The sequence below is a fragment of the Macaca nemestrina genome, chromosome 3, assembly GCF_043159975.1.
Source record: "Macaca nemestrina isolate mMacNem1 chromosome 3, mMacNem.hap1, whole genome shotgun sequence".
Taxonomy (NCBI): Eukaryota; Metazoa; Chordata; class Mammalia; order Primates; family Cercopithecidae; genus Macaca; species Macaca nemestrina.
Window position 1 is genome coordinate 26721182 of NC_092127.1, and position 27375 is coordinate 26748556.

Genomic DNA, 27375 nt, shown 5'->3' on the forward strand with positions numbered 1-27375 from the left:
ATCTTTGTTGTAGGAAAATTTGGGTTCTTGTCACATGACAAGGAAAGATTAGGCACACAACTACTTTGAAGGGTGAGGGGTTATGGAATTTATTGGGTGAAAAGGAAAACAACATAACAAAGCGAGAGGGGTTCCTGTTAACAGGCTCCCATCCACAAATTGAATCCTAGGTTACCAGCCCAGAGCAGGAGAGGCCAGACTCCTTCTCTTGCAAATGGCTGCAAACTTCCTGTGGCTCCACCCTGTACTCCCAGTGGGCAGGCCAGTTGGGGGTTCTCCAGGGAGCCCTTTTCACGTGGCTGTCTCATCAAGATGTGGTCAAATGTTCACATCTTAGACATGAAGTCCTTGTCCATGCCTATGTCTTGAATGGTATTACGTAGGTTTTCTTCTAGGGTTTATATGGTATTAGGTCTAACATTTAAGTCTCTAATCCATCTTGAATTAATTTTCCTATAAGGAGTAAGGAAAGGATCCAGTTTCAACTTTCTACTGATGGCTAGCCAATTTTCCCAGCACTATTTATTAAATAGTGAATCCTTTCCCCATTTCTTGTTTCTCTCAGGTTTTTCAAAGATCAGATGGCTGTAGATGTGTGGTATTATTTCTGAGGACTCTGTTCTGTTCCATTGGTCTATATCTCTGTTTTGGTACCAGTACCATGCTGTTTTGGTTACTATAGCCTTGTAGTATAGTTTGAAGTAAGGTAGCATGATCCCTCCAGCTTTGTTCTTTTGACTTAGGATTGTCTTGGCAATGCGAGCTCTTTTTTGGTTCCATATGAACTTTAAAGCAGATTTTTCCAATTCTGTGAAGAAAGTCATTGGTAGCTTGATGGGGATGGCATTGAATCTATAAATTACCTTGGGCAGTATGGCCATTTTCACGATATTGATTCATCCTATCCATGAGCATGGTATGTTCTTCCATTTGTTTGTGTCCTCTTTTATTTCATTGAGCAGTGGTTTGTAGTTCTCCTTGAAGAGGTTCTTTACATCTCTTGTAAGTTGGATTCCTAGGTATTTTATTCTCTTTGAAGCAATTGTGAATGGAAGTTCATTCATGATTTGTCTGTCTGTCTGTTACTGGTGTATAAGAATGTTTGTGATTTTTGTACATTAATTTTGTATCCTGAGACATTGCTGAAGTTGCTTATCAGCTTAAGGAGATTTTGGGTTGAGATGATGGGGTTTTCTAAATATATAATCATGTCATCTGCAAACAGGGATAATTTGACTTCTTCTTTTCCTAACTGAATACCCTTGATTTCTTTCTCTTGCCTGATTGCCCTAGCCAGAACTTCCAACACTATGTTGAATAGGAGTGGTAAGAGAGGGCATCCCTGTCTTGCACCAGTTTTCAAAGGGAATGCTTCCAGTTTTTGCCCATTCAGTATGATATTGGCTGTGGGTTTGTCATAAATAGCTCCTATTATTTTGAGATATATTACATCAATACCGAATTTATTGAGAGTTTTTAGCATGAAGGGCTGTTGAATTTTGTCAAAGGCCTTTTCTGCATCTATCGAGATAATCATGTGGTTTTTGTCTTTGGTTCTGTTTGTGTGCTGGATTACGTTTATTGATTTGCGTACGTTGAACCAGCCTTGCATCCCAGGGATGAAGCCCACTTGATCATGGTGGATAAGCTTTTTGATGTGCTGCTGGATTTGGTTTGCCAGTATTTTATTGAGGATTTTTGCATCGATGTTCATCAGGGATATTGGTCTAAAATTCTCTTTTTTTGTTGTGTCTCTGCCAGGCTTTGGTATCAGGATGATGTTGGCCTCATAAAATGAGTTAGGGAGGATTCCCTCTTTTTCTATTGATTGGAATAGTTTCAGAAGGAATGGTACCAGCTCCGCTTTGTACCTCTGGTAGAATTCGGCTGTGAATCTGTCTTGTCCTGGACATTTTTTGGTTGGTAGGCTATTAATTATTGCCTCAATTTCAGAGCCTACTATTGGTCTATTCAGGGATTCAACCAAAAGCAACGACAACAAAATCCAAAATTGACAAATGGGATCTAATTAAACTAAAGAGCTTCTGCACAGCAAAAGAAACTACCATCAGAGTGAACAGGCAACCTACAGAATGGGAGAAAATTTTTGCAATCTACTCATCTGACAAAGGGCTAATATCCAGAACCTCCAAAGAACTCCAACAAATTTACAAGAAACAAACAAACAACCCCATCAAAAAGTGGGCAAAGGATATGAACAGACATTTCTCAAAAGAAGACATGCATACAGCTAACAGACACATGAAAAGATGCTTGTCATCACTGGCCATCAGAGAAATGCAAATCAAAACCACAGTGAGATACCATCTCATACCACTTAGAATGGCAATCATTAAAAAGTCAGGAAACAACAGGTGCTGGAGAGGATGTGGAGAAACAGGAACACTTTTACACTGTTGGTGGGATTGTAAACTAGTTCAACCATTGTGGAAAACAGTATGGCGATTCCTCAAGGATCTAGAACCGGAAATACCATATGACCCAGCCATCCCATTACTGGGTATATACCCAAAGGGTTATAAATCATGCTGCTATACAGACACATGCACTCGTATGTTTATTGCAGCACTATTCACAATAGCAAAGACTTGGAATCAACCCAAATGTGCATCAGTGACAGACTGGATTAAGAAAATATGGCACATATACACCATGGAATGCTATGCAGCCATAAAAAAGGATGAGTTTGTGTCCTTTATAGGGACATGGATGCAGCTGGAAACCATCATTCTCAGCAAACTATCGCAAGAACAGAAAACCAAACACCACATGTCCTCACTCATAGGTGGGAACTGAACAATGAGATCACTTGGACTCAGGAAGGGGAACATCACACACCGGGGCCTATTATGGAGAGGGGGGAAGGGGGAGGGATGGCATTGGGAGTTATACCTGATGTAAATGACGAGTTGATGGGTGCTGACGAGTTGATGGGTGCAGCACAACAACATGGCACAAGTATACATATGTAACAAACCTGCATGTTGTGCACATGTACCCTAGAACTTAAAGTATAATAAAGAAAAAAAAATGTTGATGTCTAACTCACTGTGGAGGGTGGTACAAGATTGGTGGTCTGAGTTCTTGGTATCTAGTGTGATAATATGGGGACCAGCTCAGAACCTCAGAGTTGGTACGAAAATTATTTTTAACTGAAGATATTTGAGATTCAACAGATGCATAATAAAATCTATTTGGAACTTCCCTTATCTGACGAAAAACAGCAGCTTCTGAGAAATCAAGCTTCCATAAATGCCCTATCCAGGAGGATGTTACGACCATGATGAAGGTAGAGAAACCGCTGCAGTCATATAAACAAATATAATAAAAACTTCTTGTCTTCATTTGCTGTCATAAAAACCTATATATCTTTCCTAAATAAATCTATTTGTTATTTTCAAAAAAGTCTATAAGCCTCTAATTTTAACTATTTCCTGAGCTCCCTACTTTTTTTGTGGGCTTCCGTATGCATATGAATGAACCTCTTCCCCTCTTATTGTCTTTTGTCACTTTAATTCACTTGCCACCACATGCAGAATTTAACAAAGAAGAGGAATTTTTTTTTTCTCCCCAACAATAATAAAGTTGGAGCTGTCTACATTTCCTTGGTAATCTTTCATTTAATCCTTTTGTCTTCAGTGCTGTGTTCTTGCTCAGCTATGTCTAATAATTGCCAATGTTGAGATCCTCTATTAAAACCGTTTTAGAAAATAACTTTTCAGGCTTCTTCCTCCGTAGGGAACGGAGGAATTTCTTCAGATGCATAAAGTAAGACTACCTAGGGGTCTAAAAGCTCTGGAGTCTTAATCCTTTCTCTTATTTTTAGTTGTTCTACTTCAGAGGTACTAATCCTGTTCAGAGTTCCATGGTACTAATGGGTTGCTTTTCAGCTTTCAACACTGTCGTCTTACAAGTTAGTCACTGCCCCTAGCTGCTTTCCAGCCATCAAAGTTGTATCCTGGGGACACATGAAAGTGCCTGGCCTTCTTCCTTTGTGAAGTGGTGGTAGCTGGTACGGGACTGCTCAGGGATCAGAAGCCTTGGGGTTCCATGTAAGTTTGAGTGGTGCCTCTGCACACTCTGTAGCTGGAGGCTCTCTCTCTAGAGGTCCAGGGGGCGGGGGGGGGCCAAGGAGGCTTTCCTATGTCTAGGATTGTAAAGGTCCATGATGGAGGTGTGGACCTCCAGAAATCTCTCACTCATTCACCTTTTCCCTGCGTTAGGATGCCTCTCCCGGCTTCACGCGGGTCCCAGCTTGGTGGCTGCCTGGCTTCTGTCTTCTCTGCTTTCCATGGGTCCTGTCACTTCTCTGATGACTCTCTGTGTGCTCTCTTAGATGATTTGCAGGAAGTGTTATAGTGACTTGCTATGTTGACCCCTCTTCATGAGACAGCCGTGCACGAGCTACCTCTAGCCAGCCATCTTGAATCGGAACCTCTCACTTAATTTTTATACAATTTTTCTAGGCATTGCTACTATAATCTCCATTTTTTAAAAATGAAGAAATTTAGGCCATATGAATGTATCTGAGTCATCTGAGATCACAAACAGTGAGTAAGTGGTAGAGATCGGATTTAAACCTCAGCAGATCAGCTACAAAATCATTGCTCTCTATCAAAATCCTTGCTCTCTATCAAATTTTACTGTTTAACAGGGCTACAAAAAGACGGAAATAAGGTACGGTCAGCTGGGATAATGTTACCTGCTGTAGCAAACAAACAAAATATGTATAATGGCTTAAAAATGATATAATGGTTATTTCTTGCTTATATAAAGTCTGTAACAAGTGCAGCTGAATTATAGGCATCTCTTTTCCAAACAGTGATTGTGTCAGGCTTATTCTGTTTTATTCTTCGGCTATCTTTACACTGTGGCTTCTAAGGTTTCTATGCTTACTATAGCAAGCTGGAGGAATGAGTTAAAGACAGTGGAGAAGGCATAACTACTTTTAAACTAACTCTTTAAACATCTTAACCAAAGCATGGCACACCTCTCTTCTGTTCACATTCTGTTGTATAGGCATTTTCACATGGCCAAACTCAATCTCTGTGGATGCTGGGAAATGCAGTCTTAGTCTGTGGTAGGAAGAATAAATGTGTTTGCTGAACTGTTTAACAAACTTGGTTACCATTTGCCCTTCAGTATCCGTATCTTTCTTTCTCCACACATAGTTAGAAAATGGCAGGACCATTTTAAATCCATGTCTGTGAACCCAGTGTCCATGCCAATTAACTGCTGATATCAAACTATTTTTTCTGGTATGCAAAAGTTACATTGACTTTTACTGTCAGAATACATTTTCTTAAACTCTCTAAACCTTACCCTTGTATATATTTTCTAAAATATATTCTGTATGTTTGTATATAAGGATTCAATGCCATTGAGAGGCAATACTGAGCGCTCTGGAGTTAGACCCTCTGGGTTTGAATCTTGGCTTTGTTACAATCTGTGTGGGAGGGGCAAAGACCTTGCCTCTAGTGCATCTATGAAAGAGGAATTACAGTGCCTACCTCGTAGTGTTGTGAGTGAAAATGAGAACATAGTCAAATGCACTCTGCTTGGCATATAAAAAGCTCTCTCAATAAATGTTAATGACTACTACCCACTTTTAATAATTATTAATAATTTGCTTGGTATTTTAATATCAAGTTTTTTGGCCATAAGCAAAAGAATAATTTATGGTCTTGGTTGTAGTTTATTCTTTCTATCTGAATTGGTATTTTAGTATCAAGATTTTTTTGCCATAAGCAAAAGAATAATTTATACACTTGCTTGTAATTCATTCCTTGTATCTGAAGGCAAGATTGCTTGGTTCATCAGGATTACACTCATGGCCTTTCAGCGAATTGTTGTCCTTATTTTGAAAAGAAAAGGAAAATTAAGGAAATGATGTTTTTGTTGTTGTTGTTGAGACAGAGTCTTGCTCTGTCTCCCAGGCTGGAGTGCAATGGCGTGATCTAGGCTCACTGCAACCTCTGCCTCCGGGGTTCAAGTGATTCTCCTGCGTCAGCCTCCTGAGTAGCTGGGACCACAGGTGCACCCACCATGACTGGCTAACTTTTGTATTTTTAGTAGGGACGAAGTTTCACCATGTTGGCCAGGCTGGTCTCGAATTCCTGACCTCAAGTGATCTACCTGCCTTGGCCTCCCGAAGTGCTAGGATTACAGGAGTGAGCCACTGCGCCCAGCCGAAGGAAATGCAATATTAAAACACCAAGGTTCTTGTCTACTAGAACTTTGAAAATTCTATACATTTTGTAAAATCGGCATGTATTAACATTTTTTACATGTATGTTGACAAAACACAAAGTTTATTTAACATTATTATATTGCTATCTAGTCAAAGTCCTCAATGGTTATTGAAATATGACAGTTTTTATTTTAGATTCTACGGATTTTAGGTATATTCATGAGCTTTTAAGAAGACACTACAATGCCAATAACATGGGCATAAGTGAATGTCTCTCTGTCTCTCTGCGCATGTGTGTGTGTGCGCGTGTATGTGCGCGCGCGTGTGTGCGTGTGTGTGTGCGTGCATGTGTGCGTGTGTGTGTGCGTGTGTGTGTGCGTGTGTGTGTGTGTGTGTAGTGTCTATGTGTCAAAATAGGGGTAGAGGATTGTGAGAGTTCTGTCACAATGTTTTCTTTTATTATTTTATTTTCTTACATAAAAAACTGTTATCTGGCTTAGGAGAAATAAAGGACTGGACAAGAGGGCTTAATGATGCTATATTTGTTACAGATTTCTTACATAAATTATGTACTTCCATTTGCTCTTATGCTCCAGGAGAAAAACAATTGCTTGCAAATTTCTACTTAACCTTCTTTTCCATGAACTCTTTTTACTGGGAGGGGATAGACTACAAAACTTTAGATAATATGCTCTGTCCCGGGACAGATTCTTAGTGAAGGCACCAAGATTATATTCTTTCTATGTACAGTCGATCCTTGAACAACATGGGGGTTAGAGGCACAGACCTGAGCAGACAAAGATCTGCAGATAATTTGATTTCCCTGAAACTTAACTACTACTAGTAGCCTACTATTGACCAGAAGCCTTACTAATAACATACACAATTAACACAAATTTTGTATGTTGTATGTATTATATACTGTATCTTACCATAAAGTAAGCTAGAGAAAAGAAAGTTATTAAGAAAATCATAGGAAGAGAACATACATTTGCTATTCATTAAATGGAAGTGGATATCATAAAGGTTTTTATCCTTTATGGGTTCAGTAGGCTGAGGAGGAGGAAGAGGAGGAGGAGTAGGGTTGTTCTTGCTGTCTCAGGAGTGGCAGTGGCACAAGAGGTTGAGGAGGTAGAATGAGAGACACACGTACGGTAACTTTTCAGAAATCTGTGTGGGAGGGGCAAAGACCTTGCCTCTAGTGCATCTATGAAAGAGGAATTACAGTGCCTACCTCGTAGTGTTGTGAGTGAAAATGAGAACATAGTCAAATGCACTCTGCTTGGCATATAAAAAGCTCTCTCAATAAATGTTAATGACTACTACCCACTTTTAATAATTATTAATAATTTGCTTGGTATTTTAATATCAAGTTTTTTGGCCATAAGCAAAAGAATAATTTATGGTCTTGGTTGTAGTTTATTCTTTCTATCTGAATTGGTATTTTAGTATCAAGATTTTTTTGCCATAAGCAAAAGGGATCTGCATCCATGACCCAATCACCTCCCACCAGGACTCACCTTCCACATTGGGGATTACATTTCAACATGAGATTTGGGCAGGACAAATACCCAACTATAACATTCCATCCCTGCCCTTGCCTTCAAATCTCATGTCCTTCTCATATTGCAAAATACGATCATGCCTTCTTGGTAGTTCCCCAAAGTCTTAACTTATTCCAGCATTAAATCAAAAGTCCTAGGTTTAACTTCAAAGTCTCATTTTAGACTCATCTCCTTCTAACTATAAGCCTGTAAAATCAAAATGAGTTATTTCTTTCCAAGATACAATGGGAGTGCAGGCATTGGGTAAACATTCATGTTCCAGAAGAAAGAAATCAGCCAAAAGAAAGGAGTTTCGGGTCCCACACAAGTCTAAAACCCAGTAGGGCAATAATTAAATCTTAAAGCTCCAAAATAATCTTCTTTGACTCTGTGTCTCACATCCATGGCACACTGGTGCAAGGGGTGGACTTCCAAGACCTTGGGAAGCTCCACCCCTGTGGCTTTCCAGGATTCACCTGCATGACTGTTCTCACAAGTTGTTGAGTGCCTGCCACTTTTCCAGGTACAGAGAGCAAGCTGCTGGTGGATCTACCATTCTAGAGTCTGAAAGACTTGGATAATGCAAGCCATAAGCCTTGATGGCTTCCATGTGATATTAAGCCTGCAGATGCACAGAATGTAAATGTGGTAGATTCTTGGAAACCTCCACTTAGATTTCAGAGGATATATGGAAAAGCCTAGGTGTCCAGGTAGAAGCCTGCTACAGAGGTGGAGCCCTCACAGAGAACCTCTGTTAGGGTAACTTAGAGGGGAAATGTGGGATTGGAGGCCCCATGCAGAGTCCCCATGGGGACTGGCTTCCTTTTAATTATGGAAATGTCTTTAGCAAGTGGTTGCTTTACAGCCTGCTTAGATTTTTTTCCCTGCAAATTCGCTTTTGTTTTCTACCACATGGCCAGGCTGCAAATTTTCCAAACTTTTGTGTTCTGCTTCCTATTTAAACACAAATTCAACTTTAAGTCATTTATTTTGCTCCCACATCTGAGCATAGGTTGTCAGAAGCAGCCAGGTCACAACTTGAATGTTTCGCTACTTAGGAATTTCTTCCTCCAGGCTAGGTGCAGTGGCTCACACCTGTAATCCCAGCTACTCAGGAGGCTGAGGCATGAGAATTGCTTGAACCCGGGAGGTGGAGATTGAAATGAGCCAAGATCATGCCACTGCACTCCAGCCTGGATGATAGAGCAAGACCTAGTCTCAAAATAAAAAAAGAAAGAGAAAAAGAAATTTCTTCCTCCAGGTACCCTCAATCATAACTTAGAAGTTTAAACTTCCACAGATCCTTAGGGCAGAAGCACAATGCACCCAAGTTCTTTGCTAAGGCATAACATGTATGACTTTTGCTTCAGTTTCCAATAAGTTCCTCATTTCCATCTGAGACTTCAGCCTGGCATTCACTATTCATATAATTATCGGCATTTTGGTCACAATTATTTAATCAGTCTCTAAGAAGTTCAAAATCTTCCCTTATCTTCCTGTCTTCTTCTGAGCCCTCCTAACTCTTCCATTCTCTGCCTATTTCCCAGTTTCAGATAGCTTAATAGCAATGTCCCACTTAGTATTAATTTTCTGTACTAGGCCATTCTGGCACTGCTATAAAGAACGACCTGAAACTGGCTAATTTATAAATAAAAGAGATTTAGTTGGCTCACAGTTCTGCCATATTTGTAGGAAGCATGGTGCTGGTACCTGCTCAGCTTCTGGTGAAGCCTAAGAGAGCTTTCAGTAATGGTAGAAGATGAAGGGGGAGCCTACACATCATGTGGTGGAAGCAGGGGCGAAAAAAGGTAGGGAGGTGCCACATACTTTTAAATGACTGGATCTCATGAGAACTCACTATCTCAAGGACAGCAGTAAGCTATTTGTGAGGGACACACCACCGTGACCCAATCACCTTCCAACAGGCCCCACCTCCAACATAGGGGATTACATTTCAACATGAGGGGTGGGGACAAATATCCAACTGTATTACATTGTATTATATACTTCACATGGTAGAGAAAATTTAATATTTTTTAAGTATCTAGCTAATTTAACTTCATAATGTTAGATAAATGAATGAATGAACAAATAAATTAAAAAGCAAATATGCCATGATAAATGCTTTTATTGATATATATGTTAGCCCCATAATCTTAATTACTGATTAAGAAAAATCTTTGCAATTTACATTATGCAGTCTAAAAGAATTACAGAGTTTCGGAGCTAGGCACATGTCTTCCTCCTGGAGCTTCATTTCCAAGTTGTCATTCAGCTTCTACTGGACCATTCGCACCTTGGAATAAATCATGGTAAAATAAAGCAATTCAATAACAAGCCAATATACAATTATTAGATAATTTTTGTTTTGCTGAAATCTTTTAAATTTCATTTGATCTCCATTCATTTAATGTCTATCTTGTGCACACACAGTTTTACATAAAATGTTCCAATTAGAGTGGTCAGGTGATTTACTTCTCTGAGACTTCAATTTCCATTTTCAATATTGATGTGCCATTTGTAGGTTTATAGAGAATTTTATTGACAAGAGTGGTAGCATACTGAAATTTGGGTAATTGTGTTTCATTTAAGTCAATGTACCATGGTTTGATCAGAACTGTTCTATCTCTTGACAATTGTTATTCATGCTTTGAATATAAATAAAAATTGTTTTTAACGCTTTCTTTCCATGTCACATTTCAGTCTTAGCTTAAGTCATTAAAAATGCTATCCCTTTAGATCTATACTCATTTATGGCACTATCTTTGTTTCTGTTTTCCTTTTCCCATCTTTTGTTTATGATCCTTTATTTCTGATTTCTTCCTTGTATGACCATATTATTTATGTACTTCCCATCTTCATCTGAATCACTAGCAAATAACTAACAAATCTTGAAAAAATTTCTCTCTGGGCATTTTAAAATGGTCTGCCTGTATTGTAATTTTTACCTATGAAAACTTACCTACCTTTACCATAACTTTTTTGAATCTATCCTTATTCTATCTTTATACAATTTTTACCATTCACATTATTGCTATTTTATCAAGATCACTTATTATATATGATACAGCTTGCTAAAAAAAAAGTGCCAGATTTTCACTCAAAACATTTTATTGTTCATTATTTTGTTTTTAGAAATCTTCATTGGCTGAAAGAGTAGCGTAGAGTTTTAATAGCAATTCTGCATGTTAGTAATGTTTTTAGACCAGGCACAATGGACACAATTCTACATATCTTACTTATGCATTCAAGTCAGCTAGTTAAATTTTTGATTCACATAATTAATCTTTACGAGCTCATTACTCGTTATTGTTTAGACAGAACATTAACTTATTTGTATTTAAAAATCCTTTGACTGAATCACCTATTTAACAAAAAGAACAAATCAATTTTTGTGTATACATACTTGTAAGAATCATATTGCTAATATCACTGAGAATGCACTCCCCTTCATGTGGGAGATGTAGTAAATGTTAGTGATGGCATTATTTTTTTACTGAGAGAATTTCAGAGTTATAGAGAACAATATGTGAGACTAGAAAAATTAAGTATATAAAGTCTCTTTTGGTATTATTGCACCTAAAAAGGAAATTAAGTATGTTCATGCATTTTGGAAATAATAAAGTATGCTGGGTTTATATTAGGCTGTATATTTCTTTAAGTGCTTGGAAAATAATAACTAGTGGAAACTTCAAAGATAAATACTTTCAGGAAAAATTTCCCATATATATGTATATATATTAATATATATAACACTTATGTATATATTCATATATTATATATAATGTGTGCATATATTATATATTATATATACTTTCCTTTACCATATTATATGTACATATTATATATATGTATATATTATATATTGTGCATATGTATACACACATAAAATACATGTAAATATCTACCTTACTAGTTACTAGTTGTATTATTTAGGTTTTCTGTATAATCGTATAGATTTTGTTTATTTAATATTTTAAGGACTAAGAAATTTAAATTCTCCTATGTCTAGAGTGTCTCTTCCTAATTATTAATAGTAGCTTCATGAATTATTGCTGTTATATCCTCTTTATGGAACTGTTTTTGTTAATATTATTAACCATCCTTTTAGACTGCATACTATTATTAAATAAATGCATATTATCTGATACTATGATCTTTACTTCTTACTTTTTATTGATAGGTACTTGTGTTATAGTTGCATATTATTTTTAAGAAAGCTTTCTGAATCACCTTGCTTCAGGTGCATTTCACAGCATTAGGTGGATTTTTATTGTGATGTAATAATAACATTTTATATAAATAAACTCATATTTATCATAATGGCAAAAATTTTAGTCTTGGTTTAGTGATATTACTTTCTTATATTTTCTGTTGTAATTCTTTCTTAAGTCTTTTATTACAAGGTTTTATTTCTTTGTGTTTTTTGTTTTGTGTATGGATCTACTGTTTATAATTAGATTACAATTTATATGTTTTTCTGGTGTTTATCTTTATTATTTTGTTAGTATAAAAGACCCTTGAGTATTATCTATTTTCAACCAACGATTGAGTAGTTATGTGTTTTCTTTAGATAGCATCTATTATATTCCTAATATGAACAGTGATAAAAGTTGACAAATATCAACTCTCCTCTCTTTTACTCAATTCTCCAATTTAAGTGAATAATATTATCATTCTTTGTGTTTATCTTTTTGTAAATATTGTCATATTTTAATGCCTTATTTAACAGCTCTAAGTTATACTTTAAATTCCAGCTGATGAGTCAATCAGCTGATTTCCTCTATCAATTTCAAAAAGGTAGTATTTCTATACTCTAAAGTAACATAATATTTCATCACCCTAATCCTCACATTAAAAATATTTTTAGTTTTGCAGTTAAATATATTAAAAATTGACCATCATTTATTTCCCCTAAATTGTGTTATTGTTTTGGCAGGTTGGAATACATATTTAATAGTTTCCTAAAGATAAACTCACGGAAACAACAATTGAGTTCTTAAATATTTACAAGTATCAGTTTCTTCATTTTTGTACATTGGTTACACTTCCTTGAGGATCTTGCATGTGTTGCAGTATTGTCTATGGTGTTCAATATTGTTGAGATATCTGAAGCCAGTGTAAATTTTTCTCCATATAAATAATGTTTAGGTTTTTCTCATATGCTAAAAATCTTATTTAATGTCCAATAACTTCACAGACATATCTCAGTCTTTACTTTCTAGGTATATTTTTCCCCTCTGATGCAGAAGTAAAAGAAACTAAGTAGGGAAGCCAAAGAAATTAAAAGAAGAAACCAGTTTACTTAGCTCTGTACAAATACATTTGAAAACAAAGATTATATAGATGAGGTTATTATAGCCAAATATATAGTTTACCCAAACCAGCTTCCACAAAGAAAGAAAACTTTCAGACTCATTTTTATGTATCGAGCTTGGGTCATATTAAAAAGGGCCTTTCTTCAGAGTATTCAGCTGAATCAGCAGATTGTGTGTAGGTGTGTGCATGTGTGTCAAAGTGTGTGTAGGGGCAGGGGGCAATTCCGACCATCGGCAAAAAATTGAATATCAACAGGCAGAGGGCCATTACTTAAATGGAAAGCCTCCATTTAAGCATCCCTAGACTGAGAGGTAGAGCCAGCATTTGAACATGAACTACTCTTGCATGGCATTAATGCCAGTCAGGCTCCACCAGTCAAGAAAGCACTATTCTTTTCTTATCTATCTCCTTCCTATCTTTCCTCTTAACTCTACCCCAATAATGATAAAGAAAAGGTTGGTGTGGAAAAGGAGTATAGCAGTGAGATGGAAAATTATTAAATAATTCAACCTTGAGTCTTTTAATATTTGGAAGCTTCTGAGGCTCAATCAGATTTGAACTAAAGACAGGAGAAATCTTTAAACTGAACAAAAAAATGGAAAGTCTAACATTAATTATTATTATTATTTTTTGAGATGGAGTCTCACTCTTGTCTCCCAGGCTGGAGTGCAGTAGCACAATCTCGGCTCACTGCAACCTCCGCCTCCCAGATTCAAGTGATTCTCCTGCCTCAGCGTCCCAAGTAGCCGGGATTGCAGGTTCCCTCAACCATGTCCAGTTAATTTTTGTATTTTTAGTAGAGACGGGGTTTCACCATGTTGGCCAGGCTGGTCTCGAGCTTCTTACCTCAATTGATCCACCTGCCTCAGCCTCCCACAGTACTGGCATTACAGGTGTGAGCCACTAAACCAGGTCTAACATTAACTTTGATGTAACTCTAATACCTAACATTTAGCCTATTCATGAATATCAAAGAAGTCCTGGAAAAGTTATAAAATTTGCCAAGATTTTCCTTGGAGCTGGAGAGGAATGATTAAAGAGTGGGTGTCAAGGCAGTTATGAGAAAGAAAAAGGTTATTTTTTCTTGTATCTGAATGAATTCATTCTGAAACTGATTACATATATAAAGTTTATTAAGAAAAAAATATCCCTGATACTTGGTAAAAATGGTAAGACGGTCTTTATTCAAAGAAGGTCATGGTGATAGGTCTAGGGAGCTTTGCAATTATCTGTGGGTAAACAATAATACCAAATTTAGTGTTGTGGTTAACATAGGGTTCACAGAAAGGAATGTTGTTATTGTCAGGGAGGAGTATATTAACTGCCTCAAATGTATTTGTAATATTTTATTTCTTAACCTGGGTGGTAAATATATGGGTGCTTATTCTTTTTTGTTTTCAAACTATTTCATATTAATATATAAATCATTACGGATATACACATGTACTGCTACTGATGTTGTAATGGATACATTTTTCTTTGAAAAACATTTTGGCAATACAGAGATTTTAGTTAAATATTCATAACCTTCAAAAACTAGTTATCACCAGAGATGTAAGTTAGATCACTTAAAGAGAGCGCATAGAAGAGGGAGAGGAGAGAGTCTGAGACGTAGCCCGGGTTCAGTGTAGGGAAGGATGACCCAGGAAGGGAGAGCACCACAGCACAGCAAGGGAGGAGGGAGAAATAGAGGAGAAAGCCACGGCACAGAAGTGGGACAAGAGGGCTTTTGAAGAAGAGGAAATGGTAAGTAGAACTGCATGCCTATTAAAAAAAAAAAAGAAAGAAAGAAAGAAAAGAAAAGATAAAAAAGAACCTACTAAACAGAAAAATCTGCTTTAGCTTCAGAGACATGGAAGTCATTAGTGACCACAGCCAGAGTGATAGGGATGGAAGAAAAATTGATGATGGCGTAGTGATAAGCACGCGTGGTGGATTCCAGGATGCAGCTCTCAGATCCCTGTTCAGAGATAAATAACTTATTACTCTAGCTGCTGCCAGGGCTGCCAGCACACGGTCCTCAACGACCAACCCTCTTTGGGATTTGCCTCAGCTGTGGAAAGCCACTTAACTCAAGTTCACATCCCCATTCCTGTGACCGCCTACATCCAATGACTGACTGATACGGGTATAAAGTCCCGGCTCTTTTGCCCCCACCACAGACAGCTCTGAAGTTTCATCTCATCTTCAAAACTCGCACTAGCGTCAGCTGAGGCTTCCATTGAGACTGCATTGCAGTCTCCTCTGCTCCTCTGCTCCGTTGGGCTTCTATTCTCTCCCTTCTGCAGATGTTCATCGTAAGAGCACTTTGGAATAAACGGACTTTGTGCAGATTTCTGAGTATCTACTACTTGATACATAGCTCACTTTGAAGAAAAGTAAACGACGGCCTTACTATAGGCAAGGTGTCTTAAGACTAGACAGTAAGAAAATTGAAATAATGATTAAAGGCGACACTTTCAAGATGTTTGAAAATTTAGAGAAAGTAAAAGATAGAACTTAAAAGTATGGTGAGAAAGTGTCTCGCCTTTACATTTTTATTTGAGAGAGACATTTCATGAAGCAGACACAGTGAACAATACTTCAAAAAAATATGTTAAAGCGCTTGGAAACAAACATTTTTTAGACATCCTACACACAAACAAAAAGGGATAGAGAACTCTCAAAGAGGACAAAAACAATGAAAAATCTAGACTTCAGAGAAGTGGCAAAAGTCTTAAAGCCAACAGCTATCCTGGGGTATCCGTCAACCCTGATGGCTCCCAGGCCTTTGTTTTAATGGACTTGACCTAGGGAAAGAAAGCAAAGCACAGGACCTACTCAAGTAGGAAATCCAGCCAAGACCCCCACACAGGGATAGGAACACTGAAGAGCACTCACAATCAAGTGGAGACCAAAAAAGGATCATCCAGACCAACTCTCCCCACAGAGAGACAGAAAGGCAACCATCGCAGCCTTGGGTTTCAGGTATGGAGGGAGGAGATGTGTCGCCTCTCTTTAGTTTTCTAACCCAAATCTGTTATTATATAGGTTTGAGGTCAGACTGTATATATTACCTCTGTAGCTGCCCCGAAACTGAAAAGAAAAAAAAAATTAATGTAAAACATAAATCTTTTGTATAGCACCTGGCTGTTGCATATACCAAATCTCCTAAAAAACTTAAACTTGGGCATTAAAGAGTTCTTCCAAATAAACTTCAGATGATTGAAATAAATTTTTAAAAGATAAAACTCATTAAAAAAACTATGAAAAAGATCAATAGAAACAACAAAAAAAAACTAAGAAATGCTGGAAATCCTTTAATGATCTGAATATTTTATATTCAGTATCTGAATGCATTTGAAGAAATAAAAAGTAATTTTAAAAGTATGGTCAAGTTTTGAAAGGTTGTCAAAAAGGATAAGATAGGCCATCAACATTGTGGACCCTCCACCAGCGAAGAGATTACAACTCACTGAAGGCTTAGATAATCCTTAACATTTTTTAGCAATAAAGTAGGTTTAACTAAAAAAAAAAAAAAAAAAGAGTCTTAATTTTCTAACTATTTTAACAAGAGGAACCAATACAATGGCAGAGTTGAGGGAAACCCTGCTTGTGCCAGAAGCTGGCATGTGTATCTCAAACCTGATACGTATTTAGGGTGGCAAGTGTCTTGATGCTCATTCTGGGGAGAAGCCAGCTGACTCACCCAGCTGTCGTGTCTTTGTGAGTCTCGTGATCACAGGGAGAGATTTTGTCCAGTGTTTGCCTTTAGAAAACACACTGCCCTGTTAGCAATCTCTTCCCAGTCCCTTCTTCCATGGCAGCTACGTCTGATGATCCCATTCTGCTGAAACTAGTACCCATTCCCTTCTAGATTAAGATTTGGGGGAGAACTTCCTTTGCCATGTAAGGGCAATATGTGCTCAATTACATTTGTAGTTAGACCGACATGTTCAATGTCTCTCTATAGGGCTGATGGGACTGGCTGCTGCTGCTTCCATTTATATAAAGGGGATGATGAATGCTCAGGTGGGTGCAGGCATATCACAACTCCTCAGGTTTTCAGAGGCCACAGTTTCACAGCCAGCACTGAGAAGTTGCAGCTGTCAAACTGCGCCACTCAGGGTGATAACCTGCGTTCTCCTTATTCTCCAGTGTGAGTGAGCGTGTATGTGCGTGTGAGCCCGCAGTCCTTTCCCCGCCTGCTTAGAAAGTACTTAATAGGTGGTGATCCAGAATTCCGAAGACAAAGGTTTGTAACAAGTTCATAGAGGCTGAATATTTCTTTAACAGAGCTGATGCTATCAGACAGGAAAGCCTGGGCTTTTTCATTTGTGAAATGGGAAAGTAGGATAGTTTAGTTATCAGGTTATGTTCTTGAAAAAAAAAATTGTTAAAGTTCTAAGTACATAATATACATTTATTATAGAAAATTTAGGAGAACCAAAAAATACAAAAGAAAAAATCCCCTACAACTTTCTAACTTTAATGTTTGTATGTAACATTAATATAAATATTGGATATATAACCTAGGCAGAGTATATAATGTGATATGATTTTTAATAAAGTATAAAACATTATATTGAATTAAATATAATATGTGATATGTAACTACTATAAAATATTATATTGCATTACATATTTCACCCACAAAATTGGAATATATATATAGTATATTACAACTTAAATGGAATATATTTTCAGACTCTTAAATGTGAATGAGTAAGTGTTTGATGAAAGAATAAATAAATGAACTCATACATTAAAAAAAAAAGATAGATCTGAAAGTCTGGAAATAAAATATACATTTTAGAAATGATGAACATAGCTGGAAAGTAGAAACGCAATAGATTGTTTAAAGAATAAAAGTATGAGTGCTTATTCTGTCATTCTTTTACTTTCTATTGTTTGCTGAAATATTTAATAATAAAATAAAATAAAATTACAGTGGACATTTTTTTCCTGTTCTTCCATGGCATGTAATAAAACAGAACAGCATACAAACAACATTTTATTGTATACAAGTGCTTAGTTCTCATGTTTAATAAAAGATGATATACCTGGAGGGCCCCTAAGTGGCATATCCACAGAATTTGATCAGTCTGAGGCTTGACTTAAGGCAGTGTGTTCAAGGAGCTCTAACTTCCTGTGGAGTGTTTGACTGAAGAGTACTAGAATATGCCACCCCAAAACATGCCTACTTGACATTTGGGTTATTTTAAAGTAAAGCCCATTTAAAAACCAGCAGATGCAGACAAAACTCTAAAAACAGAGTAGAGTTTTTTCTTCTGTAAAGGAAAATTACATTTATAAAGGAAATTTCCATTTGTAAAATAAATCTCACTTGTACCAGGAAGCGAACTCTTAACAATTTTTGTTTTCAATAGTGATGGCACTGACTTAACTCTGCATAACAAAGCTTAGTCAACAGCCTTTGTTTTCCATATTTTTTCCTGGTCACCTTCCCATAACTTGCCTCCACCACCTAGAAGCTGAAAAACTCCTTTTCCTTGGTTTAGCTTAAGGTGGTATTCAAGCCTATGTTTTAATCATCCTTTGGGTTGTCATTGCTGGGCACTTCCATTTGTACACGCTCAATACACATAATAATAGACTACTGTTTGCTTTTCTCTCGTTAATTTGTGTCAACCTTTAATAATGAGATTTTAAACGTATGATTAGGTATACAGCTTATTTTACTGCAAAGCTTAGTATGATTAGGTATAGAGTTTACTTGACTACAAACCTGGGAAACACTGACTGAACAAATGGGGTCAGCATTTCCAAAGTGGGGGAGTTAAAGTTTCACTTTATAGGCATAGATGGAAACATTTTGGTATGATTACAACATTTTGTTACAGTGGATAGTCAGGCAAACATGAGAAGGGGAGGAGAGGACCCCTACTCCAACCAGGAGTGTCAGTCAACCATCAGGTGGTGGTCAGGTGGTGGTTAACTATTTCTCTAAAATAATAATTGGTCTCAGCGGTTCCAGGGAAAGGCAGTCTCCCATAGACAGGAAAACCCTGAAACTGATGATCACCAGCTTCCCAGTAAGATCTCAGGAGTTGGTGAGTGGGCTCAAGCATGCACATTAAGAAGCAAAATGGCAGAGTTTAACCGGTATATAACCTTCTGGGGGCATTCTACCAGAAAAGGAAGAATGCTTTGGGTGAGCATGCGTACAGCTACTGTAAACACACTGTGCAGGCTCACCTCCCAAGTGCTGGCATACCACCACACATGCAGGCAGCTCACCCCCAAGGGAAGAATCAAGGGAAAAGGGATGCAAGATACTGGAAGTATGCCAGCATATAAAACCCTAAGTCCAAGGTCAAATGTCAGATGGGGCACTTGTCCTCCAACTTGCTCACTGGTCCCTATTCCAAGTGTAATTTACTTTCTTTTCATTCCTGCTCTGAAGCTTTTTAATAAACTTTTACTCCTGGTCTAAAACTTGCCTCGATCTCTTCTTCTGCCTTATGCTCCTCAGTCAAATTCTTTCTTCTGAGGAGGCAAGAATTGAGGTTGCTGAAGATCTTTATGGATTCGCCACCAGTAACCTGGATACCCACCACTGCTAGCAATTTTCCATACAAATCCAGGTGTGTACACCACAGTGATTTGGTTGGTTATAGATTGTACATTCCAAAGAAGGTTATTTATACTTTATATATCCATGAGGAGGGATAATGATCTGGAGGGGAGTCTTTTCTCTGGTGCCATTTGGTCTTAATTATATACAGAAAAAAAAAAGGCAGAAGTTGTGTGACTTAGGTTGCAAAGCTGCATCCCTTCAAGGCTAAGGATAATTTAAAGTTTCAGAAGTTTCAAGTTGTAATTATTTTTAGTTGAAATTATTTAATTTTACATTTCCACCAAGATCTTTAGAAGAAATTATTATAGATAAACTCAAAGGATTTAGCGTTTTTTATGTTATGGAGCTTAGTCCTGCATCTCTAGGAAGGTTCATTCAGAGAGTACCATGTTCTACAGCAGGGGCAACTTTTCAGGCTACAAAGCTGGTGGAATATAGGCCAAATTTAAAGCAACAAGAGAGAAGTGAATTTGTGACCTGAGTCAGGCTATATGGCTGCATCTTTAATTAATGCAATTTTTTGAATGGCCATTATTTTAGTTTTTTAAGCTGTATATTGACTTCATGGAAAACAAATGCAGTAGCAGCAGTGAAGACAAAAACATGACAAAACAAAACAAATGACTATAATTCCTAGAATAAGTAATAAGCCACCAGGTTTCCTGAGATCCAAACCAGCTCTTTAGCCAATCATTCAGAAAAGGTGTTGGGTCTGAAAGTTTAGTTATTTAGGTTTTCCTATCAACACTTAATTGAGTGATTTTATCTAATTTATTTGGGATATAGACACAACTCTCAGTTTTTACGGTAGTGGAGGTTCTTCCTTGGGCTCCAGTGAGCATATTTAAAGTCATATAGTTTTATAACACAGCCTTTCCCATAAAAGTTAGTTCATTGTTTAAAAATGAAATGCTTATGTGGCTGTTATTTGGGGCCTTTTTTTTGTACAGCTGATTAGGGCTTCTACATGATATTACATACTCAATACCCAGTTGTGACACAAAGATGGAAGCTAAATGATTATATTAATACCTCAATAATTAATGGCAGTGGAATGTAGAATGAACCCAACAAGATGGTAAATGAGAAAGACTGTGGGCTTTGAAAGTGTATTCGACCTTGTGCTGAAGCATAACCTAAAGAACATCATCCTAAGCATCCTAGTGGTAACTGTGGCCATGGACTGGCTCTGCCCAGCCAAGATATTTTGTTTGGAGTTAGCGAAAAATTGCCTGGTCACTGTGCCCATTCAGTGGTATGTCAAACAGTAATTTGTAATCGAATGATGTGGACACAATGTTTTTTAGGCATCTATTTCATGTTTTTAGCATTATTGGGCCATGTATATTTGGTGTGATTCTTTTGTTCCCAATATAAAAGGGCAAGCTAAGTTGACCAAAACAGTGGGTAAGCCTGATCAAACTGTTCCAAATCTGTGTTGCATTATTTTGAAATCCAGTTATCTTATCTTTCAACTGGGGCAGCATGAGTGTGAAAGCTAACAAATTGGTCTCTTATACATAAAAGTTCTTCCCATGTCCTTTGTTTTGTAAAGTGTTTAATAGGCCAGTGATGTACCTCCTTCTTAGTCATACTGGCGTTAAGCACTGATGACTGTTTTTGAGAAACATGGATCTATTTCGAATGTTCTATCCAATCTTGTTCTTCGAAAGGATATACCCACCGTAGTAGGCCAGAACCAGCAGAGACGTACATGAGGTTGCATACTCAACAAGTATTTCTGTAATATGTTGGCATTGTCTTGAGAGGTTCATTTCATGGGCAACAGCTGGTGATAATAACAACAAAAGTAAGAGATAGCAACAAAAAGAAAGAAATTTGGTAGGAACTTCCCTATCTACTAACAATGATCAATGTTGTGTTTATTTAGATACAGGCCTGGGCTGGTGTGTTGGGAAAGCTGATTACCTCAGATGCCATATTTTCCTCCTTGTTGGTTCTGAAGAATTTTAATTTTTTATCAGTTGTTTGAGATAAAGTTCAAATTAGCAAAGCTGCTTTCCTTAAATGGGTGACATAGATCCAGGATTAAATTCCTTCAGCTCAGTGGCACAAGGGTTGGCTAGGAGCACCTAAGACAATCCGTTTCACCTTTGTCCTTTGAAAGATACTGTTTCCAATAGACGAAATTTCCTGGTTAAAGTCTGTGATCTTTGAGTGTTTTATCTCCCAGGAGCCTACTATGGAAAGAGTCTTTTACTAAATTACAGTTTTTAGTTAGCTGTCTTATAAGGCCACTGCAATAATACAGCATATCCCCTTTTAATATCATACATTTACAATTTCCTGGAGACAATTTCATAGGTGTGACTGTTATACCTTCAAATGGAGACCTCTGGTATTTACCAAAAGGGATCGATATTAGGTTAAGCAAAACCAATGGAGAGCTTTTGGCCAAGGAACTTAAAAAACCTCAGTTAATTTTGTAAATTGAGTTTTAATTATTCCATTTGTATGTTTCACTAACATAAATGACAAAGGTGAGAGGCACAGTAAAAATGTTGGAGAAAGGGCCAGACTTTTCTTACTGACTAAATTATGTATCAGTAAAATGAATAACTTTGTCATTATGAAGTTCTAAAGGAACTCTTAAATTGAAACAATTTTCTCTAAGAGAATATTACTTACTGCTAAGGCTGTTGCTCTTCTGTATGGAAATGTTTCTATCCAAAGAGAAAACTAGAATGTGATTGTGGTAGCTGAATAAAATGTAGTTGCCATGCCTCAAAAGGGCCTTTTGGTAAAGAAATATGACCTTGAGAACTATGTAAAGGTCTGTTTTGGGCAGCTTTTGCAGTCATTGTATACCTTATAAGCAACAGTTGAAGAATGTTTTCAGTATACTATTTTCCCCAAGCAATCTTTTTATTGAGGCTCTCAGGAGTTAAGTCCTGTACATAAGTTAAGAAAGATGACTGTATTTTGGTTGGAAGTGAGGGTAGACCATTTGGACCATATCACAGCCTAGTCTTGGAGGAGTACACTTCCGCCTTTGTTTCCTAAGTCTCTTCTTCTGTTTTTGGGGCTTTGCATTGCGATAATTCTATATCAAAATTAGGTACTTCCTTAAACCTAAATTGGGCCAATTTTTTAATTCAGATATCTCTAGGGTAGCCTTTTTTTGCTATACTATCTGCTAGCTGATTTTATATGCTTGCTGGAGTGTCTGAGTTTAATGGCCTAGACTCTTGATAACAGTAATGATTTTGATAATAGCATGATTTCCAATAAATTTAAAACAAGGCATCTGTTTTTTATGGACTGACTGGAAGAGGTTAAAAACTTTGTTTCCATAGCATTTTAGAAGTCTTTAACTACTATGAAAGCATATCTGCTATCTGTGTAAATATTAACATTCACTCCTTTTACCAACTGTTTGGCTCTAATTAATGTTATTCACTCTGCTTGTTGGGCTGAGATTGCTCCTGGAAGATGTGCACTTTCAAATTTTTAAGCCAAAGATGCTATGGCATTACTTGCATTATAAATTCCAGATTCATCCTTTAAGTAAGACTCATTTGTAAACCAAATACCATTAGTGTAAGGGTTTTTTTTTTTTTTCAGGTCTGTTCCAGGAGAAAGAAGCTGGTCAGTTAAGATTATGCAATCATGCAGCATGCCATCTGAAGGTAGGGCAGAAGAGTGGCAGGATTTAGATTATTACATCTGGAAATTGTAATATGGGGAGCAGAGAGAGAAAGAACTTCATAAAAAGTCATTCTACTAACCAAATACTGTTGAGTGTGTTGTGAATTTAGAAGCACTCCCACAGAATGTGACAAAAACAATGAGGAGAGATCTCATTATTTCTTCAGTTGCTCTTATTAACAGTGCTATAAAAGCTACTGTTCTTATGCAAATGGAAATCCTTCAGCCACAGAATCCAACTATTAACTACAGTATCCTACAGTTCTATTTTGATCTTATGGATTTGAGTTTGAACACGTACGGTGTTTCCCAGATTTTCACGAACAAACGATGAAAAGGGGATATTGTAATTTGGATTCCTAATGCTGGGGCATCTGTAACAATCTTTTAAATTTCTTACATTGGTAACTGATTTTCCTCTGTCTATTCCAGGAGGTCTGGCTTACCTTATTTTAAAAGAAGATATAAAGGTTGAGTTTTAAAGAAAAAGGTTGGAATCCAATTTCTGTAGTATCCTGCTAATCCCCCAAATCCTCTCCATTGTTTCTTAGTTTTGGGGGTAGGGAAGACTAGTAATCCTTTCATTCTATCCAGATTGATAAAAAGGTCCTCCTTTGATATTAGATGACTGAAATATCTTACTTGTTTCTGACAAAACTGAAGTTTTTCTTTTGAGGCCTTGTATTCCTTTGAAGTTAATTGTATAATAAAGAAATTCCATCCTGTATGGAGGCTTGCTTATACTCTGAGCAGAGAAGTCAGTTATCTACATACTATATAAAGGTGGTTTTCCTAGGGAAATTAACATCTGAATATTTGTGAAAAAGAAGTTGTTTTTTGAGTATATCCTTAAGAAATGATTGTCCATGTGCATTGTCTGTCTTACCAGGGGAAGGTGAAGAGAAATAAACTATCTTTATCCACAGGAATGCTAAAAAATTGATGGCATTGGTCTATTACAGTAAAGAACTCACCTTCAGTTGGGAAGGCAATCAACAACATATGGAGGTTTGCTACAGCTGGTATTTCTAACGGTGGATCTCTCCTCAAGGAGGAAGACTCAGTTTTAGAGATACGATTGTCTATAATTTACATTTTTTTTTTCTGAATGATTGAAAACCTAGTGGAAAGTGTTTGGGATCAGATGTATTGCTTATGGGAATAGCTTCTCAAGGTGTCACCTTGAGTCATTTCTTCACTCTATGTGTCTCAGTGATCCCAAGAAACTTGGGTGCTTAAGGCATCAGGTGATACACCTTTATGTGTGCTCACGGGATTAAGGAAGATTCCTTGTATGTTCACAAGGAATTCCTGTTTCAAATCATGAGCAATAAACTTCAACACTCCTAAAAGAACTTAGCTGCTTAAGGTGCCTGGGGCTGGGAGGAAGAGGCATCTCCTTTTTCAGGACTTATTTACATAGAGCCGTTTATAATTCTGGTTATTCATGGAGAAAGTTTAGATTTATTAATTGAACGGAGTTTCAGAATCTGGCTAGTTTTACAGGAAATTTTTTGCTTTTATTTTTGTATAAGCCATAAAGATTCACTTCCTCCTTTCAGAAAGTGTTGTCCCCCTCCAAAATTTTGAACATGAGAAAAGGTTCTCATAACTATAATGAGTAATCTCAAACAAAACCTTAAGCTCAGAGAAAAGTGAAAACCACAAAGCTACAATTAGCAGAATCTCTAGAGAGTAACACATAAAACTACCTTACAGCAGAGCTTCAATTCCAACCCTGTTGAGTTAGAAATGTGTGCCGCTCAAGCAAATCTAGGACGATTCAGACCAAGACAGCCTTACCAGAGATCCCATTGACTGGTGAAGTCAGATGAATGAAAACTGTTCATGTTGGTACCATGGCTCTGGCTGTCAGAAAAGTGACAGAGATTATTAGAGATCTGTTTTTATCCCTTTGTGGTTGCCACGATAGCAACCTTAAATGATGAGATTCAGAAAACATGATTACATACAGTTTATTCGAGTGCAAAGCTTCAGGATGGCCATCTGGGAAAACACTGACTGCAAACAAATGGGGTCAGTGTTTCCAAAGTGGAAGAGTTAGGGTTTTACTTATATAAGCAGAGACAGAAAAGTTCTAGTAGAATTATAACATTTTCCATACAAGACCAGGAACATATGCCATAGTGATTTGTTTGGTTACTGGTTGCTACATTCCAAGCAAGATTATTTTATTACTCCTTGAGGAGGGGTAGTGATCTAATGGGAGGGTCTTATCTCTGGCACCATCTGGTATTAATTATTTTCAGAAAAAAAGGCAGACGTTGCAGCTGCATGCTATGTAACTCAGGTTGCATAGCTACATTCCTTGAAGGCCCAGGATAACTTAAAATTCCAACAGCTTTAAGTGTGAATTATTTAATTTCATATCTATCTTTGAGGAGTTTAATTTACAGTGCCCTATTTGGAAAACTTAAAATATGTAGGAAAAAAAGACATTTTTCCTTCCCTACAATATCTATAGCCAAATCAATTTGTTTCTTGCGTTAACCCATCATATCTTCAATATTATGGTATTTGAGATCTTATTTTAACATCTCATCCTGAAGTTAACTTTAAAAACTAGCTGTTAAAAGACTAAGGCCTCACCTATCTGTTAAAGTATTATGCCTTTATGATTTTCAATTTAGGGCTTATATATAAAGCCATTGTTTCCTCCCTGTTCATCATATCTTGGTATGTATGTAATATTACCCCAGACTGGAGTACAATATTGCTCTTGTTCTAATTCAGTTTGAAACTATTTTAACTATTTTATTTGAGGAATCCTCCAAAATGACCTGCTTTCATAATTTTGAGTGTGGCACATAGTTGATCTCAACTATATCCCCCAAATTTGGTAAAACTGTACTGGCCATTTTCCCGTAGTGCAATCATAAACACAGATAATTTGATTTAATTATATAGTCATTGCTCTCATGTTCAAAAATCTTTATTGACTCTCCTTTGTCTACAGAGGAAAGTTCTGACTCTGGCATGAGACACCAGGACATTTATCATTTGAATAGAATCATTCTTCTTAGCTTAACTGGCTGTCATTTATTCCAAGTTAGCCTTTCATCTAGCCATGCTGGATTACTTGGTTTCTCATATAGTTCTCAAACTTTCAGTCTACTGTAGTTTTGAACATGTAATTTCCTCCTTTTTCTGCCTTCATGATGATGGGGTTTAGGGCCCACTACCCCAAAATACGGTACCTTGGCATTTGAGAAAACAGTAGACTCAAGAAGGCCATTCTCACCTTCCCCTGATCCTTTTCCCCTGAAGCTGGTATCAATCAATACCTAGGAAGGTCACTCTGTGACCACTCCCACCTTTCTCCTCTGAAGTGGGTCATAAGACCCCCACTTGAGAACAGCCCTCCTTATACCCAGAGGAAAGGAACATCTTTACGTTTGAAGTGCAGGGGCACAGTGAAGAATCTGAGTAAACAGGCCATGCTAAGCCCCCACCCCTGTTCATTACTATTAGGTTATACTCTCTTTGTCCAATCACACTTCTCCATGACTGTCCACTCTTTATTAAACCTAAGTCTAAAAATACTCAAGTTTATCTCTTTATTTATTGTCTTCATTACTGAAGGCTCTTGTGTGATACAGAATTTATATTAAATAAATGTATACTTTTCTCTTGTTAATCTAGTTTTTTGTTATAAGACTCTCCATTGTGAACCTAGTGATGGGTGATGTATTAGGCCATTCTCACACTGCTATAAAGAAATATCTGAGACTGGGTAATTTGTAAAGAAAAGGAGATTTCATTGGCTGATGATTCTGCAGGTTGTACAGGAGCATGGTGGCAGCTGCTCAGCTTCCGGGGAGGCCTCAGGAAACATACAATTGTGGCAGAAGGCAAAGGGGAAGCCAGCACTTCAAATGGCAGGAGCAGGAAGAAGACAGAAGGAGAAGATGCCTCACACTTTTAAACAACCAGATCTCATGAGAACTCTCTATAGCAAGGACAGTACCAAAGGAGAAATCCAACCACATGATCCAATCACCTCCTACCAGGCCCCACCTTCAACACTGGGG

At 37.2% G+C, this 27375-nt stretch overlaps 1 long non-coding RNA gene across 1 annotated transcript in view; it reads left to right on the forward strand.

Moving 5' to 3' along the window:
* Positions 1 to 27172, forward strand: part of LOC139362154 (uncharacterized) — a 98569-nt gene extending 71397 nt beyond the window's left edge. The window contains exons 2-3 of the long non-coding RNA XR_011620496.1: positions 23240 to 23304; positions 27124 to 27172. This is a non-coding gene — a long non-coding RNA (uncharacterized lncRNA). The remainder of the gene's footprint in view (positions 1 to 23239; positions 23305 to 27123) is intronic.
* Positions 27173 to 27375: the final 203 nt, after the last annotated feature.